This window comes from Mirounga leonina, unplaced genomic scaffold, assembly GCF_011800145.1.
Source record: "Mirounga leonina isolate KUSES-001 unplaced genomic scaffold, KU_Mleo_1.0 Mir_176, whole genome shotgun sequence".
In the NCBI taxonomy this organism is placed as follows: Eukaryota; Metazoa; Chordata; class Mammalia; order Carnivora; family Phocidae; genus Mirounga; species Mirounga leonina.
This window is the reverse complement of record NW_023270454.1, coordinates 37,770,832-37,791,009: the sequence shown is the minus strand read 5'-3', so window position 1 is coordinate 37,791,009 and position 20,178 is coordinate 37,770,832. Positions and strand designations below refer to the sequence as shown.

The following is a 20,178-nucleotide window of genomic DNA, read 5'->3' as shown; positions in this document are numbered from 1 at the left end:
GAAGGAAGGAAGGAAGGAAGGAAGGAAGGAAGGAAGGAAGGAAGGAAGGAAGGAAGGGAGAAAAGGTATCATGGGGGATACAGGAGTTGAAAGCCTGGACTTTAATACTTATTCCTATAATTCATTCATTCATTAACTTATTCATTCACTCATTCATTCAATACTTAGTGAGTTGAGCATCATACTTAATGTATGTAAGAGTAATGAGCAAAGACATACAGGCTGGATAAGAGGTATGAGAGAATCATAAGAGGTATTATTCCACTATCAAAATAGTACAACTATACTCCGACTCACCAGGCACTTGTTGAGTGAGTGTGTCTTGCCTGCTGAGAGCTGCGCTAGATCCCTTTATATTTTTTTATTTTTTTAAGATTGTTTTATTTTAGAGAGAGAGGGAGAGGCAGAGAGCAAGCATGAGTAGGAGAGAGAGAGAATCTCAAGCAGACGCTGTGCTGAGCACGGAGCCGATGGGGCTCCAACTCACAAACCTGAGATCATGACCTGAGCCGAAACCAAGAGTTAGACATTTAATGGACTGTGCCACCCAGGCACCCCTAGATCCCTTTTTAAATGAAGTAAAAGATAGCCTAGCCTGGTCACTGTCTACGAAGACACAGAAAACATTTAAATAATAAGATAAGTCTTTGTAAGAATAAATGCCGAAATAGCCCCTGTTGTGGACAACCAGGACTGTATCTCACGGATTAGGCTCAAAGAAAAGGGCACAAGGAAAACAGGATGCATGCAGTACCCTCAAGTTCTTACCATCCAACTGCTTAGCCAGCCATACCATGGTTGTGCTCCAGGAAAAAGACATAGATCCTCTGCCACCTTGCATATTTACAGGAGCGACGAAGGGGACAGGAACTACTCAACTGATTTGGGAAATTCAGCCTAGCCGGTATAAGAAACACCCTTTGCTGGGATGTTAATGTACATATCAGCACTAGTTTTAGGAAGAGGTCTTGAAATTTATATCCCCCCCGCTCTACTCAGCCAACTTATTGCTAGGCACCTGAGGGAGGGTCGCTATCCTTATCCAATAGAGAAATAGTCGTCTTCTCGGAACTGTAGGAAATCAGAGTGACGTGGGATGGGGAGATACAGCCACAGACAGGACTTGAATAGGTGGGAAGAAAGGGGGTTGGACATTCTAAACAAGGGGACTGCATAGGTGAAGGTACAGAGACAGAAATCAGGATACCACATTCCCCATAGTAACTCAAGTGCTTACTTCAGTGCCAAATAATAATAGGTAAATATTTGTTGGCTGACTGAAAGATATTTAGGAAAACTGCATGCCCAGAATCTCAAACTTGGTCCATAAAATAAGTGGCAATGTCTTGGGGTATATTCAAAGCCACAAGAAATAAATGGCAACAATTTTACCAAACTTACTGATACATTAATTTAAATTAAATATATGCAGATATAGTTGTTTTAATTTTCTACATTATAGATGTGTGTTTATATAGCTAGATTGCAAAGTTTCAATAAATTCTTCAAATAAAACATGAAATGAGATTAAAAAAATGAAATCTAGCCTTTGCAACGAGCTAGAGAGTATTATTCTAAGTAAGTCAATCAGAGAAAGACAAATACCATATGATGTCACTCATATGTGGAATTTAACAAACAAAATAAACAAGCAATGGGAGAAAAAAAAGAGAGAGGCAAACCAAGGAACAGACTCTTAACTATAGAAAACAAACTGATAGTTACCAGAGGAGATGTGGGTGGGTGATGGGTGAAATAGGTGATGAGGATCAAGGAGGGCACTTGTCATGATGAGCACCAGGTGTTGTATGGAGGTGTGGAATCACTGTATTGTACACCTGAAACTAACATTACACCACCTGTTAACTGGAATTTAAATAAAAACTCCTAAAAAACATAAAATGAGAGAAATTTCTTCCTTGCAGTACCTTCAGGTGCTATTTCAGACCCCTGGGAAGGACATGTTCACTCTTCTCCACTATTAGGGGTACTGTGATGGAAAAGCTTCAAAAGCATGAGTAATGAATGGGTTCCTGTTAAGCAAAAGTAAAAGAAAAAAGTGATGAAAATAGCAGCAAAGAGAGGAGTTGTAAGGTTCTTAACCTTTTCTTGAAGAAAGAGTTGTTAGTTAAGACTAAGGAAATCTTTTTTTTTAAATCAGCAGTAAACTGGATTATGTGGCCTCCACCATAAATATTATTACAATATGTATGTATATACTATATATCATACAATATGTATTATTATATAAATTTACATATAATACTACTAATTTAAATATAAATATATGATATTATATTATAATATTAATATTATATTACATATACAATATGTATAATACTTATAATAAATAAATATTATAAATAGAAATAGAAATATTAGTTCATATCAATAGGCTTCCACAATAAGAAAGTGTCTAGCTTTATAAACCATCTTTGGGGAAAAATAAACAAAAATAAAACCCTGCTAGATCTAAGAATTTGTAACTGTACACACACACACAAACATACACACACAATGTCCCAAATTTAAAATGATATGATTAAGAAACCACAGTCCCTGTTTAAAGCTGAAATTTTTTATGGCCATAAGTGAAGATGACAATAGTCCAGGTAATGTGATATATGATAATAGTTCATTATTAGAAATGTTAAGGATTAAATATAAGTAGAAAGAAAACTGGACCGCCAAGATTCACTTTGGTATATTTTTGCATAAAATTTTACTAGTCTTCAGTTTCAAAATTTGCTCTCACTGCCTTGCTTCACTTCCTTCAGAAAAATATACATTGTGCAATTGGGGGGGGGTCCCTGAGGTTAACTAGTATGGTCAGTTCTGTGTGGCTATAAACTTCAGATCTGGATATTGTCCCCCATTTGCTCTTTCCAAAGATGCAGGGCCCTTATTTCAGGATACCTGTCCTACTGTATTAGCTTAAAAAATGCTGGTGACAGTGTAGCTGAAAAGTCAAATGGAAAAGAATTTGAAAGGCTCAGCATCTTCCTTTCTGCTGATTTTTTTAGACTGATTCTTGAGAAGAATGTTCCTGTGCAGAATGACCAGGCTGTGGCACCTCTAATCCTGTCACAGCAAGCCCCTTCATAATCAGTGGAGATGGCCACACGGTTCATTCACCCCATAGTGATGAGAATCAAACGTGAAAATGGCTGAAATAACTGGGTCAAATCTGCAGCGGGCCACATAAAAATAAGGGCACATTCAAAAATCATAATGGATCATACTTTCTGTGGGTAAAATAGGAGTGATGATGGGGAAGTATCAGCCAGTTTCAGAAGGACACTAGCAAGTAAAATGATGTAAATCATTCATATTTATATAGGTATGGAATATAAATAAACAATACTGTTTATCATATAAATTTAGGCAGATTTATGTCCCAAACATCTAATTTCCAGCTCATTCCCTCTCATAATAAAAGTTAGCCAGCAATAGAAGCATTGGGAGTCAGAATATTTTAAGCTTAAGTATTACTTTTAATACTGTTTCATTATGCTGGGGTGGATTTCTTCCATTTGTCATTCCAAATCCATCCTCTGCCCTCCTCTGCTGTGTTCTGTGCCCTGGGAGGCTGGTTTCTATCAACAGGCTTCCTTGTCCTCTGGCTTCCAATTTGGCCAATAGAGGGCATGAAAGAAGATCAGAGAAAGGGAGGAGAGTGAGGGGGAGCATTGCTTCAACTCCCCTTGATGAGGTCATCCCTCCACATAAGGTAATGGCTCTTTCTAGATGACCTATTCCACACAATCTATCTTCAGATCCCTGCAAGTACTTTCTCCTCTTTGCCCTGTTACTACACCACCCCTAGTGGTTTCCATACTCCTTGTCCAAACCTCTGTAAACAATCCCTCTAGTAAACTCTCCTCAAAACACCAACCTGTTTGACCATGTGTGACCTTGGTTGAATCATATGACCAGCTAGAACCTTGACTGAATCATATGACCAGTAATCATTGTTTACAATTATTTGGCAATTCGGGGCGCCTGGGTGGCTCAGTCGTTAAGTGTCTGCCTTCGGCTCAGGTCATGATCCCAGTGTCCTGGGATCGAGCCCCGCATCGGGCTCCCCGCTCTGCAGGAAGCCTGCTTCTCCCTCTCCCCTCCCCCTGCTTGTGTTCCCTCTCTCACTCTGTCTCTCTCTGTCAAATAAATAAATAAAATCTTTAAAAAAAAAATTATTTGGCAATTCATTTAAAATAATTGTCTGATGATAACAAAAGGTGTGGCTATTTCCCTTCACCTTTTGCATGCTTTCCTTGCTAAACCTGAGACAAGATTCATGGAATGCACCTTCCGTATTATCTCAGACCTTCCTCAAGGGTATGTGGCCTTGACTTATTAAAACAGCTCTAAGTCTAACAGCTGTCTTGGGGATGGAAAACAAGTAATTCTGTCAGGTTGACTCAAGTCAGGCCTCTATTCGCCAAATGTGTGATTTTTTGGTGATACAAGTCAAGTAGGTCTGGTTATCTAGTTTACTCTTTATTAGGGGATAATTCATTCCTTACATTTCCACTTGCTGCCTATCAGCTTTTGTTCTGAACTATCTTTTCAAGGATTTATATGGCAAACAGCCTTGGAATGGAGAGATAATATCTCCTTGGGCAAAGAGCACATTTGTTTCCTGACCAGGACAATACGGACGAGTTCTCCCTCCAGGGCAAAAGTTGGGCAGGTTCGCCTGCAGATCGTTCTTAAAAGATTGGGTTTTCTAAATTTGGAGTTCCTTGGCTGTGACGCAAACCTGCTACGTTCACAGCATACACTGGGACCTTTTCACCTAACCCATGGAACTTGGAAGGCAAGGGAACCAACGCAGACATGAAGCCCACACTGCCTGCTGTGCTAGGAGTAGAAAAGTCCTTTGTCTCTGACCAAGATGTCCCCTATCTTCTATTGGCATTTATGAAACTATGGAAGGCTAATCTGTTAGTTTGCAAACAGGGTAAAAATCTCATGCCCGTCACAGTTCTTAACAGTCCAAGGACTCCCACTTGAATTTGCTCCTTGGTGAGTCACAGAGAGAAACTGCAGCAGGTGGAGTTATTACACAAAGTAAACATTATTTGCAGCAAACAAGGAGATCATGAGGAATAACTTCCAAAGCCATGACTCCTCCAGTAAGGGTAAATGGGTTCCTTTTATTTAGGGTTAGGATGAATATTTAGATAGGGGAGCCTTGTCATCATATATAGAGGTGGACGTAGGGTGGGGCATGTGCCTTAAGGAAAACATGCCTATACATACAATGTATGTTATGTGAAAGTGTCTTGTGCTCCTCGTTGGGCAGATTTTAGTATTATAATAAGGTAAAGGTAACTGTTGGTCACTCCATGGGTCACTGCATGGTCCATCTATGCAGGTGTGAATCAGGGTTAAGTTAGAACTGGTCTGATGCCAAGTGATGTGGAGCATTTTTTCATGTGTCTCTTGTCAATTTGTATGTCTTCTTTGGAGAGATGTCTGTTCACGTCTTCTGCCCATTTTTTTTTTTAAAGATTTATTTATTTGACAGAGAGAGCGAGAGAGCACAAGCAGGGGGAGCAGTAGAAGGAGAGGGAGAAGCAGGCTTCCCGCTGAGCAAGGAGCCCGATCGGGGCTGGATCCCAGGACACTGGGATCACGACCTGAGCCGAAGGCAGACACTTAACCATCTGAGCCACCCAGGCGGCCCTTCTGCCCATTTCTTGATTGGATTTTTTGTTTTTTTGGGTGTTGAGTTTGATAAGTTCTTTACAGATTTTGGATACTAGCCCTCTATCTGATAAGACATTTGCAAATATCTTCTCCCATTCTGTCAGTTGTCTTTTGGTTTTATCGATTGTTTCCTCTGCTGTGCAAAAGGTTTTTATCTTGATGAAGTGCTAACAGTTCATTTTTGCTTTTGTTTCTCTGGCCTTTGGAGATGCATCTAGCAAGAAGTTGTTGTGGCCAAGGTCAAGGAGGTTGCTGCCTGTGTTCTCCTCTAGGATTTTGATGAATTCCTGTCTCATGTAGGTCTTTCATCCATTTTGAGTTTATTTTTGTGTGTGGTATAAGGAAATGGTCCAATTTCATTCTTCTGCATGTGGCTGTCCAATTTTCCCAACACCATTTGTTGAAGAGACTGTCTTTTCTCCATTGGATATTCTTTACTGCTTTGTTGAACATGAGTTGACCTTAGAGTTGAGGGTCCATTTCTGGGCTCTCTATTCTGTTCCACTGATCTATGTGTCTGTTTTTGTGCCAGTACCATACTGTCTTGATGATGACAGCTTTGTAATAGAGCTTGAAGTCCAGAATTGTGATGCCTCCAGCTTTGGCTTCCTTTTTCAACATTCCTTTGGCTATTTGGGGTCTTTTCTGGTTCCATACAAATTTTAGGATTGTTTTTTCCAGTTCTGTGAAAAACGCTGATGGTATTTTGATAGGGAATGCATTGAAAGTGTAGATTGCTTTGGGTAGCATAGGCATTTTAACAATTATCTGTTCTTCCAATCTATGAGCACGGAATGTTTTTCCATTTCTTTGTGTCTTCCTCAATTTCTTTCATAAATATTCTATAGTTTTCAGACTACAGATCCCTACCTCTCTGGTTAGGTTTATTCCTTGGTATCTTATGGTTTTTGGTGCAATTGTAAATGGGATCGATTCCTTGATTTCTCTTTCTTCTGTCGCATTTTTATTTTTTATTTTTTTTTATTTGACAGAGAGAGGCATAGCGAGAGCAGGAACACAAGCAGGGGGAGCGGGAGAGGGAGAAGCAGGCTTCCCGCTGAGCAGGGAGCCTGATGTGGGACTCAATCCCAGGACGCTGGGATCATGACCTGAGCTGAAGGCAGACGCTTAACGACTGAGCCACCCAGGCGCCCTGCCTCATTTTTAATGTATAGAAATGCAACTGACTTCTGTGCATTGATTTTATTATTTTATATTTTAAATTTTTTTAAAGATTTTATTTATTTGAGAGAGAATGAGAAAGAGCATGAACGGTGGGGAGGGGCAGAGGGAGAGGGAGAAGCAGACTCCCTGCTGAGCGGGGAGCCCACTGGGGGGCTTGATCCCAGGACCCCGGGACCATAACCTGAGCTGAAGGCAGATGCTCAACCAACTGAGCCACCTAGGTGCCCCTGTGCATTGATTTTATATCCCGCCACTTTGCTGAATTCCTGTATCAGTTCTAGCAATTTTTTTGCTAGAGTCTTTTGGGTTTTCCACATAGATTATTATGTTATCTGTGAAGAATGAAAGTTTGACTTCTTCTTTGCACATTTGAATGCCTTTTATTTCTTTTTGTTGTCTGATTGCTGAGGCTAGGAATTCTAGTATTATGCTGAACAACAGTGGTGAGAGTGGACATTCCTGTTGTGTTCAGAATGGCTAAAAGTAACACTCAGGAAACAATAGATGTTGGCGAGGATGCAGAGAAAGGGTAACCCTCTTGCACTGTTGGTGGGAATGCAAACTGGTGCAGCCACTCTGGAAAACAGTATGGAGGTTCCTCAAAAAGTTAAAAATAGAACTGCCCTAAGACCCAGTAATTGTACAACTAGGTATTTATCCAAAGGATACAAAAACAGTGATTCAAAGGGGCACATGCACCCCAATATTTATAGCAACAATGTCCACAATTGCCAAAATATGGAAAGAACCCAGAAGTCCATCAATAGATGAATGGATAAAGAAGATACGGCATATGATGTAGTTTTTGAATGTTGGTGAAGTCTGGAGCCGACGGCCAGGAAAGAATTCTTGAGACATCTTTGGTGCAAAAAAGGTGATTTTATTAAAGCACTGGGACAGGACCCAGGGGCAGAAAGAGCTGCTGCCCCAGAATTGTGAGGGGCAACTGATGATATACTTTGGGGTTGGGGGAAGTAAAGACAAAAGGAAGTTCCAAAAAGATTTTCATATGCTAAAGGAGACTCACAGGATACCAGAGGCCTTGCTATTGTCAAACTAAGGTTGTTTTTCCCTCTAGCTAGTCATTAAACATTAAGACAGTTGGGAGCTTCCTGGAAGAAGGTTACACTCTGCCTGCCTCAAGTACTTGTCAATGGACTACAGGTTATAAGGACGTTTAATTTAATCTACACTTCCTTCTGCCTTTGTTTTCCATACCAGTACACACACACACACACACACACACAGAGGAACATTACTCAGCCATCAAAAAGAATGAAATTTTGCCATTTGCAACACCGTGGATGAACTAGAGGGTATTATGCTAAGTGAAATAAGCCATATGATTTCACTCATATGTGGAATTTAAGAAACAAAACAGATGAACATAGTGAAAGGGAAGGACAAATAAAATAAGAGGAAAGCAGAGAGGGAGGTAAACTGAGAGTTGCTAGAGGGGAGATGGGGGGGATGGGGTAACTGGTGATGGGTATTAAGGAGGGCACTTGAAGTAATGAGCACTGGGTGTTGTATGCAACTGATGAATCACTGAATTCTACCTCTGAAACTAATAATACAGAATATGTTAATTAAATTGAATTTAAATAAAATTTAAAAAAAGAGAAAGAGAAACTGGTCTAGATGGCCTGGGCCCACCTGGGCGGAACTTTGTCCAGGCAGTCCTCATTGTTTGAGGGGTAGTTTTGGTTTCTATCATCTTGAGATGCTATGCATCTCGGGTCTTTTGTCTGAGGTAAGAGATAAGCTGGAAAGAAATGCTTGAGGAAAAACATGGGATAAAGGTCAGTGGGTACAAGCAGGTGAGCAGGAAAGGTCAGGTCTTGGGGTCTAGCTGCTGACACCATCTCAGTGATGAGGGAGCCAAAGGCAAGCTGAGGACAAAGCACAAGCTGACACCCTGCAACCTCACCTCCCCCCCCACACCCCATATGTGTGACATTCCTCCTGGAAACTCCCAACTGTCTTAATGCTTTGCTAGAGGGAAAACCAACCTTAGCCTGACAAGAGCAAGGCCTCCAGTATCCTGAGGGTCTTCTTTAGCATATGAAAGTCCTTTTGGACACCTCCCTTTCTCCTGACCTCCCCCAGCTCCCAAGTATATAATCAGCCATTCCTCACAACCACAGTGCCGAAGCTCTTTCTGCCCTCAGGGTCCTGTCCCCTTGCCTTTTTTTTTTTTTTTTTAGATTTATTTATTTGAGAGAGAGCAGAGTAAGAGAGAGCATGGGGGGGGGCAGTGCAGAGGGAGAGGGAGAAGCAGGCTCCCCACTGAGCAGGGAGCCTGATGTGGGGCTCGATCCCAGGACCCCAAGATAATGACCTGAGCCAAAGGCAGCTGCTTAACCGACAGAGCCACCCAGGCGCCCCAAGAACTGCTTTTCAAAACAAGAAAGTTATAGCATGAACTTCCTCCAAAACCTTGTCTAATCTAGGGCTTGCCAAAGTCTCCAAACAGCATCTCTGCTGCCAGGCACACTTCTAACGCCATTAGATCTGTTATGCCATAAGGCCCAACAGGCACGTCAGCCTGCTCATCAGCCTAGACCTGTTGCAGAGCTCGTTCTTGTTCCAGGACCCACTTAAAACTGGCAGCTGATGGCTTATCTCATGAATGGGGTGGTGTGGCATGCCCAAATGTGGTATAGGTTGTCACCAAAATCCAGAAAGCTTCATCATACACTGTGCCTCTTTCTTTGCAGTGGTTGATGCAAGGTACTGCCACTTGTCTCTCTGTAGAAGGGATCTCCTAATATGCCCCAAATCACTGAACCCCTTGAAACTTCATCAAGGTGGCAGGGCCCTGAACTCTCACAGTTTATCTCCCACCCTCGGGCATATATAGTTTCTACCTCCTGCTCACTAGGTTCAATTAACACTGCAAATAATCATTGTAAAAAGAAAAAGGTGATGTTTCATCAAACACAATAAAAGGTATAGCTTTGTCTCTGCTGTATAAATGCAAACTGCTCCTGATTGGGTTGGAAAAGAATGCATTTGCCAGGTCACGTGTCAGGTGCCAGGGTGATGACTTGTTCTGGTCAATATACATCTAAAACTATAGCTGCAGCGAACATCACAATCTGATTAGGTCTGCAATAATCTATCATTTTCCAGGGCCCTTCAGGCTGTTGCTCTGGTCACAAAGAAACATTTTATGCAGATATAATAGGAATCACTAACCCTGCTTCTCTCGAGGTTTTTATGGCAGTGGTAAATTCTACAATCCCTTCCCAAGTATCTCTTCCCAATTACTACTGGTGTATTGTGTGGGAAGAGTTCCAGAGACTCTAAATGGTTTTTCCTTTCATAATAGCCCTCACTCCGAAGGACAGGAAACCAGAATGGTGCTTTGTTAGTTATCAAGTCTATGTGTGTGCATTCTCACCATATATCCTGTAACTGTAAAAATAAACACAATGTGGATCTGTAGTTCCACTAGACCCACTGTTAGCTGAATTTGGGTCGAGACTTTATGTAAAAGCCTGACATCCATAAGCACCGACTTTGGTGGACTTTTGTAGAGTTTGGAGTCTCTGGGGATCAGTGTAAAATTAGTCAGTATGTCATAGCTCCCAGGAGTTCTGGGTATTTCCCTTTCCTCGGTGCACGGTCCCGTGGGTAGATAGCTGCAGGTCACTCTGCGGAAAGCTCTTCTCCACCCTGTGGAGGAAATTCACTGTGTACACCTATAGCTCTCCTGCAGGGTTCTTTTTAAGAGGCATGTAGCCCCCACCTCTGTTGAGGGGCTTTGGGTCTGTACACTGGCTTAGTTCTGGGAACCTGGTAAGAAGTCATGAATCCAAACAGTGAGGTCTAGTTAGCTTCTTCTCAGCTGACCTCAAAGTATTCCTTCTATGTAAAGCAGATGCTGTGTGGGCTGCCCATTTATTCCAGAACACCCCTATTACTCTTCTCTGTGGATTCATTGTACTAACCACACCAAACATGTCTTTGTTAGAATCTACCGCCTAGGTTCTTCCCCCTCTGAAGTTCCATTGTCCCACTGTCATCAGGAAATGCAATTTCCGTGGCATTTCCCACTGTCTCTCTGGATATCAAGAGAGCCTGAGAGAGATGCCCTCTTGCTCCCTTACCCAGTGCTTGGTGAAGGAAGTGGCCTCTAGGCTCTCCTAGAGGGCATAATTAGGTGGTGGCAGAGCTAGCGACCAATGACAGGATTTAGAGGATCAAATCAGGAGGCTGCCACTGCCCTGTTTCTTCCCTATGAACTCTAGAATGCTGCTAGATGACCAAGCTGTGCTGGACACCTCGTTCTGCCTTCTACACATCAGAGAATGCATCACTGGAGGAAGCCTGCTTCTTCCTCTCCCACTCCCCCTGCTTGTGTTCCCTCTCGCGCTATCTCTCTCTGTCAAATAAATAAATAAAATCTTATAAAAAAAAAAAAAGGAACTAATCACTATTTAGGACTTTAGCTCTAAAGGGGGAGAAATGTCCTTCTAGCTAGGTGGCCTTGTGCCTATCCACAAGTCTTTTACTGTGGCAGAAGGGAAGAACAGATAGATGTGGGAGAATTACTCCCAGTGTGCCACACTTCCCTCTCCTTCTCTACTGGTTCCCTCCCATCAGCATTTAAACATGCTCAAATTGCTGTTGTTTTCTGCCATTTCTGGAAGAGAAAACCATCCCTCATCTCCATCTCTATTTCCATCTCCTTATTCTATATAGTTCTATATTATGAAAGATCCTCAAACACTTATTTATTGGTGTATGTAAGAAAGTCTGAATTTAGCATAGCAAAGGAAGCTGTAGATATCAATATGCAATATACGAAACTGACAGCTGTGGACTGACTGAAAATTGAAGACTGTTCCAGTGTCAGGTCATTTATTAACATCACCAGGTGTGGTACGCAGAATAATGGGCCCCAAAGATGTTCATACCCTACTTCCAGAACCTGTGAATATATTACCTTGCATGGCAAAAAGGATTTTGCAGATGAGATTAAGGATCTTGAGGTTATTTTAAATTATCTTGGCGGTACCAATCTAATCACACGGGTCTTTAAAACTATAAGATGGGGGTACCTGGGTGGCTCAGTTGGTTAGGCATCTGCCATAGGCTCAGGTCATGATCCTGGGGTCCTGGGATCAAGCCCCATGTCAGGCTCCCTGCTCAGTGGGCAGTCTGCTTGTCCCTCTCCCTCTGTCCCTGTCGTGCACTCTCACTCTCTTTCTCTTAAATAAATAAATACCTTTAAAAAAATAAATAAAAGAATAAGATGAAGAAAAAAGAGGAGACGCTTGAAAGGAACTCAACTTACTGTTGCTGGCTTTGAAGGTAGAGGAAGAAGACCACAAACCAAGGATGTGGACATCCTCTAGAAGCTGTAGACAGTCCTCAGCTGACAGCCAGCAAGGACAGGAACTTAGTCCTGTAACTTCAAGGAACTGAATTCTGCCAATGACTTGAATAAGCAAGGAAAAACATTCTCCCTAGAGCCTCCATAATGGAATGTGACCCGGCCAACTCCTGGGCTTTAGCTCTTTGAGGTCCATGCCTCCAGAACTGTAAGATAATATATATTATTTAAGCCACTACATTTGTGTTTGTTATGGCAGAAATAGAAAATGTATCAAACAAGGTACTTTTGCCATGTAAGTCTTCCTTCCTGGGGACACTGATTATAAAACCAGGGTCCCTGAGATTAGGGGAAGTTGAAAAAGATTAGTTCTGGGACAACCACCTGACTCATATCCTGACTTACAAAGAGTTCTAGGGAGAATATCAAGCAGAAAGGGAAAAAAGAAAAACACTGCTTTTCTGTCTTGTTCTCTCTTCCCAAATGAGAAAACTGGAAAGCACACATCATAGGATTTATAAAAGAGCAGCAAAAAATTCTAGTTCTACCTCTACATAGTAAAGATATGTAAATAAAAGCACTGATTACACTGGCCCAAGCCCAGTGGGATACCATTCAGAGCTATGCATGTACAGAATACTGGTTCTACCCCATCCCTATATCCTACCTGTGTAAAAGCACAGAGGACACGTGCTTTACATGAGTTTACACAAGTGCAATTTACAGCGTGAAATTACCCCATAAAGAGCTCTCCTCATATTTGAAGAAAAAAACCATTCCTCCACAGTAGTCCAAAATCCTCCCATGAATTCTCCTTACCTCATAGAAGTCAAAGCCTTCTTTCTATGGGGGATCACCATAGTATAGCATCTAATGTACAAATGAATGACATATTGATCTTTAAATCCTAAAATAATTTCTCAGTATAAAAACATTTTTCATTTCCCACATTTTTATAATGCATAGAATCTTCTTCCTAACCAGAAATACCTTCTCTCCCAAATCTTCTGAATTATCTAGTTTTGAATCTAATTACTTAATAAAGTTAGGGTTTTTTCAAATTTCTTTTAACCTGTAACTTGGTATTTCAGAAGTGTCACTTAAATCAGCCTGAAAATAAAATATCCATGGAGATAAAGAAAACAAAACTTCCCTACCAGACAGAGCTACTGGAAAGTTCATCTAGTAATAATTTATAGTAAAGGTAATTTATTATTTACCGTGCAAGTTGTTTATGCCATTTACAGCATCTTCTTCACTTTATTGACAAAGGCCAACATACACTACTAAGGATTACCAGGTGGCTTAAGATACTTTATCACCTTTCTTGTGAGGAAACTAAAGAACCCTACGGTCATTAATCCAGTAATTCTAGTAACGCACTTTTGAAGATGAGGGTGAATGTTCTACTCATTTAAGTATTTATTTCAGTAGTTTAAAAACAGAGACTTTATAAAGAAAAACCAATATAAAAGCTAATGAAGGAAGAAACCTGAATCAAGGATGTAAAAATTAAATCTGTAAGCAGAGAGAGCCACCAGAAAATATTGTTAGGCAAACCCTGGAAATGTGGGAAATAGTAATTGGGGTAAAACAAGGAGCAAGGGCAAGGACAAAATCAAATCCAAGTCAGAAACACAGGTAGACTGAAATTCCCAAATTGTGTGCTCAGGGGCACAGGACACTGGAGTGAACTCACAAGGCACCATGGGATATTTTAAATTTTTGAGAGAAACACAGAAACATCTGCGAGACATTATAAGAACGTCTATGGTTAGGTTGTTTGGATCTAATAACTTAGTAAATGGAACTATGCAGTATTTCTTAGGCTCAAGGACACCACGAAAAAATTAGAGATTCCAATGGTGTTGTCAAACAAGTTTGGGAATCTCTGTCTTAAGGACTTACTAGGGTTCAAAAGACACAGCTTGTCCAGAGTAGAATCAGAAAAGTAGAGCAAAAGTAAAAAGGGGACAGTGCCTCCAGCCTCTATTTGCCTAGTTATACCTAGTGGGGCCTTTCTTTCACTCTATCCTGGCTCTAAAGAAAGGAACCTTTGTGCCCCATTACTCTGAATTTACTGCAGGATTTCTTCAAAATCAATGAATCTTGCTTATAAATCAGTGAATCTTACTCTTACTTAATAACAAAAACAAAACCATGATTTTTTCAATGTTGGTTTGGGGAGCAAATAACTAGAGTTCCTCAAATATTTAGTATGAGAAAGTCCACTAAAATAAATACTTCTCTAGTGAAGAAATGAACTTTATGTTAAAATTCATTCAGCAGTAATAGCCCATTAAAGAAGTTTTAAAATTTACTCTAAATTAAGGGTTGGCAAACTTTTTCTGTAAAAGGCCAGATATTATTTTTAAATACTTTATCTTTGTTAACAACTCTAAAAATGTAAGAGCCCATTGAAAGCAGTTGGTGTATTCACATTGCTGTCAACCAACCTCCAAATCTCATTACATCTTGAAAAGCTGAAACTCCACACCCACTGAACTAACAGTTCTCCACTTCCCTTTGTATGCCTGTGTACACAGCAGCACTAGACACCATTAGGGGCTAGAAGGAGGGTCTGTGGTCAGGGTTAAAAGGTCAAAGTACCCGCTCCAATGTTCACAGCAGCAATATTCACAATAGGCAAAAGATGGAAACCCAAATACCCACTGACAGGTGAATGGATAAACGACATGTGGTATATACATACAATACCATACTAGTCAGCCTTAAAAAAGAAAGTTCTGATACATGCTACAACATGAACGGACCTTAAAAACATTATGCTAAGTGAAATATGCTAGATGTAAAAGGACAAATACTGTATGACTCCCCTTACACGAAGTACCTATTCATAGAGACAGAAAGTAGGATGGTGATTACCATGAACTGGGGGAAAAGGGAAATGGGGAGTTAGTGTCAAATAGATACAAAGTTTCATTTTGGGACAATGAAAAAATTGCATATGGATTTGGTGGTGGCAGTTTCACAACAATATGAATGTACTTAACGCCACTGGACTGTACACTTACAAATGGTTAAATGGCAAATTTTATATTGTTATTTTACTACAATAAAAAAAAGATGTAAAAACAGCTCTTAGCTCATGAGCCATACAAAATAGACTGCAGACCACAACTGGGTGGCAGGCCAGAGTTTGCTCTGAATCCTAAGACCCACTGAACAAAATGAACAAAATGACATGAAATATTTAAATATTTTTTCCACGTCATTATAATTTTCTTTTAACATGAACATGTTAAACAGATTTTCACATTTCACATATTTGTTACATCCACCAAAACTTTTAATACAACCAAAAAATACTTGAGGAAAGTCTAAGATGAGGTCAAAATGTATATAAAGACATACAGACATATATGTAGAAATCTGATAATACACAGACGTGTGTACAGCTTTACCTATTACAGATGCAGAGGAGGAAAAAATGAATAAATAAACTATACTGTCTTCAATGAAGCTTAAAACGTAACCCAAACAATGTGGTAGGTAAAGCTGACACTTAATGGGCAAAAATACTCAGTTTTCAAAAGTTCAGATTTTAAAGTTTGATATTACAGCTTGTTCCACTTTTATTTTCTTCCCCATTTATTTGGTACATAGTAGGCTATTTTCCCTCCCATTTGGGAGGAGAAAAAAATGACACATTACAGAATCAAGCATAATGTAAAGACCTACTCACATCTCCTCCCTGCATTTGCAATCTTGAAATCTAACACTTACTTAACTCTTTCATTGGTTAGCACAATCTCAAACTCTGAAGGCAACATATTCCTAAAAAAGAAAACCCTAGACACCTTTTCTAGGCTTAAAGTCGGTTCTAGGCAAAAAATCACTCTAAGCCAGAAGCCTTTTTCAAATAGGTAGAGTGTACGTAAATACAGAGACAAAGGACATGGTTCCAGTTATCTATTCTCTGGCACAGACACATAACAACCAACCCTAAACAAAGAAGTAAAACAGTCATTTTCATAATGCTTATGGATTCTTTTTAAGACTTTGTTTTCTCAGAGCAGTTTTGGATTTACAACAAAAGTGAGCCAAAGGCACAGAGAATTCCTATATACCCACTGTCCCCCCACATGCACAGCCTCTCCCATTATCAGGATTGTCTACCAGAAGGGTCCATTTTTTTTTTACCAAGGATCAATCTACATCGACACATCAAAATCACCCAAAGTCCACTATTTACCTTAGGGTTCATACTTGGTGACGTACATTCTATGGATTTGGACAAAAGCACAGTGGCATACATTCAATATACAGAATATTTTCGTTGCCTTAAAAATTCTCTATATTCTGCCTATTCATCTCTCCCTTGTCCCCATCTGGCAACCACTAATCTTTTTTACTGTCTCCATAGTTTTGTCTTTTCCAGAATGACATATAATTGGAATCATAGTGTGTAGCCTTTTCAGATTGGCTTCTTTCACCTTGTAGTTGTCATTTAAGTTTCCTCCATGTCTTTTCATAGCTTGACAGCTCAGTTCTTTTTAGTGCTAAATAATATTCCATTGTCTGAATGTACCACTGTTTATTAATCCATTTATCTACTGAAGGACATCTTGGTTGCTTCTAAGTTTTGGCAATTATGAGTAAAAGTGCTATAAACATCAAGGTGCAGGTTTCTGTATGGACATAAGGTTTTACCTCCTTTAGGTAAATAGTAACAAGTGCAATTGTTGGATCACATGGGAAGAGTATGTTTCATTTTGTAAGAAACTTACAAACTATCTTCCAAAGTGGCTGTACCGTTTTGCATTCCCACTAACAATGTATGAGAATCATTTTGCTCCACATCTTCACCAGCATTTGGTGTTGTCAGTGTTCTGGATTTTGGCCATTCTAATAGCCGTGTAGTGGTAAGTCATTTTGTTTTACTTTGCATTTCCCTGACGGTATGATGTAGAGCATCTTTGCATATACTTACTTGACATCTGTATTATCTTCTTTGGTGAGGTCTGTTAAGGTGTTCGGCCCATTTTTTTTAATGAGTTTTTATTTTCCTATTGTTGAGTTTTAAAAGTTCTTTATACATTTTGAGTAACAGTCCTTTATCAGATGTATTTTTTACAAATATTTCTCCCAGTCTGTGTCTTGTTTTCCAATTCTTTTAAGGCCATGGGTTCTTCAGGTCAGGAATTAGGACAAGACAGAACAGGAATGGCTTGCTTCTGGTCCACAAGTCTATGGCCTCAGCTGGTTAGACTGAAAAGGCTGAAGGGTGGCTCAAATGGTTGAGAGCTGGAATCTGCTTCCCCCACTCATGTAACTGGTACCTGGGCTAACTGGAGGGTGGGCTCAGCTGTGACTGTCAATGAGAGTACTTCAAGGGGTCTCCCTATTGTTCTGGGCTTTCCACAGCACACCGGACTCAGATAGTCAACTTCTTACATGATGGCTGAGAGTTCCAAAAGCAAGTGTTTCAACAGAGAAGATGGAGTTGCATGGCCTTTTATGACCTAGCCTCTGATGTCACATATAGTGATTATGATCACTTTCACTATATTCTATTGTATAAATCAATCATAAGCCCATCTAGAAGGGGAGGGGACACAAGGTATATCTTTTTATGGGAAGGACATCAAAGAAGTGGTACCATATTTTAAAACCACCATGGACATATTTAGAGATGGAAACATATGCCAAAGGGTTAACAGCGCCCACCTCCCAGGATCCCTCAAAGTGAATTTTATTAACTTACTTTTTTGTCAGACTAACCCAAACATATCCTCCATGGATGTCAAAATTCCATCTACGTATTTTCATATAATACAGTAACAAAGAGAAACTTCATTTTATCTATATAAACTTCATTAAGGATGACTAATATCTTACTTTTGGCTCTAGTACCATCTGCCAGTTACAGCCATTTCTTATTTTCTAAAACATCAAGCTCAGATCCATCCTCTGGCTTAGGCTAAGTCATATCCAGAAAGAATACAGAGAATACCTATAGCAAGTATAGCAAGTAGATTGGAATCACGCCAGCATTATAATTGCTGAAACCGGTGGCCATTCTCTATCTCAGTGATTGCTAGACTTTAGGATTTCATGAACCAAGAAAAATTTCAGAAATAAAATAAACCAAATGGGAGCAAATAAAATAAGCAACATTTTATTTTCCAAGGAAAAATATTTAGAAAACAACTACTGCTCTATAACTGTCATCACATAAAAGAAATAGAATGGACAATTTCAAAATAAAGCACAATCCTTAAGAATAAGTTTGACTAAATGAAAACTCACTATATATTTTTTTTTCTCATTTCCCCGCTGATCTGCAGAAACTTCACCATAGATGAAATTCACAAACTGGTGTGTGAAACCACTTGTGCATCGGACATTCTGGTCTCTTCCATCTCTTGCTTTATTCTAATAGTTCTAGAACTTTAGCTTGCTCCTAGGAAGTCGGTCTAGAAGACATATAAATACATAATTATAATACAACATGAATGCTGTAAGGATATAGAGGGAAAACCGTGAAAGGTTTCATACATTGGGTGAAAACGATTTGCCCATGAGCAGGAAGGAGGAAGACTATCAAACATGGCAATGACTATGGCTGAAAGCACAGAGACAATCTGTGTGTGCGGTATATCCAAGAAGATACACTGTGTACTAAAAAGTAAGTAGTGGTTATACTTGGTTGTACAGTAAGGGCTACTTTTCTTTATTCTTCTATTTTCTGAAATTTAACAATGGAATATGCATTAATTTAATGACCAGGAAGTAAACAACTATTTTAATTTTGTAGACTACCTTAGGAAGAACAAACAAAAGGCCTATTTCCCTTTAAGAAAGCAGTTTGTATTAAAAGAGGCCAGGCTGGAAAATGGAAATGTTAAGGGTTTGATAGATGGGTGCAGAAATCCAGCTCCAGACTTTGGCTAGGACAGATGACACTGGGGCTGGTAACACTCCCTCAGTGCCTCTGTGAGAATTCTAGGCTAGGTGCCCTCAATACCGAGGTTTTCTTGTCCACATAGTCATTAGTCAGAAATTCTTAGGTGGCAGGTGCTGTGTGACAGGTCAAATGCTTAGCAGTGCCTTTGGAGTCAAGAGACCAAGGTTAGAATTCCGGCTCTACCATTAACTAGCTCAATGAGCAAAAGCAAATTACTTAATCACTTGAACCTGTTTTCTCCTCTGTAACATGGAAAACTGCCTACCTCTCTGGCTTTTTGTACAGATCAACTGATATAATAGAGGTATTTAGTACAATGCCTGCTCCTCAGAAAATGAGAATTACAATATAGGACACTTTTATATATCTAATGGAGAAGTTAGGTATTTGTTTGCTTTATTGGTTTTGAAAGGCCTTAAGGTCCTATTTGCCATCTGTCTACAGGTTTAGCTAAAAGCTGTAAGCACATAAAAACTCTGTCAGTTGGAATGTCAAAACTTGAAACTTAAGGGTATGAGAGTTTCTAACACAAGTTCTAAATGCGGAAAGGATATTCATTATTTGCAGTTGCTTCTAAAATTAAGCTACCTTTAGAATGTTCTGCAGGATCCAGAAAGAACTAAGTAGCCCTCCCCTAGATTCTAACAACTGATAGAAAACGAGGAGGACGTTACCCATTCTTCACTGACTTACTCCGGCTGGCTCCCCTTATCCACTCCCAGAGAGAACCGGAGATCTTTGTGCAGATAAAAGGCTCAGTTCTAAGGTCTTACCCAGGCTTTTTTAATGCTGGAATACAGTGAGCAGAAGAATGTACTAGGTGTTCCTCAAGTCTTTTCAAGCAATTCTTAACAGCTTCCAGAATGCTGTTCACGGGCCATCGAGAACCAACTACCAATTCCAACAACTCCCATCGACTCTTCTCTTCCCAACCTTCTCACCTCGCTACGCCTCTCTACAGCCCCGCCCCCTGAAAATGACCAATCAGAGTGTTAAGTGAGCC

The 20,178-nt window shown here is 40.0% G+C and overlaps 1 long non-coding RNA gene across 1 annotated transcript in view; it reads right to left on the bottom strand.

Moving 5' to 3' along the window:
- Positions 1 to 20,149, bottom strand: part of LOC118022265 — a 97,138-nt gene extending 76,989 nt beyond the window's left edge. The window contains exons 1-2 of the long non-coding RNA XR_004682439.1: positions 19,949 to 20,149; positions 18,518 to 18,684 (exon numbers count right to left, since the gene is read on the bottom strand). This is a non-coding gene — a long non-coding RNA (uncharacterized LOC118022265). The remainder of the gene's footprint in view (positions 1 to 18,517; positions 18,685 to 19,948) is intronic.
- Positions 20,150 to 20,178: the final 29 nt, after the last annotated feature.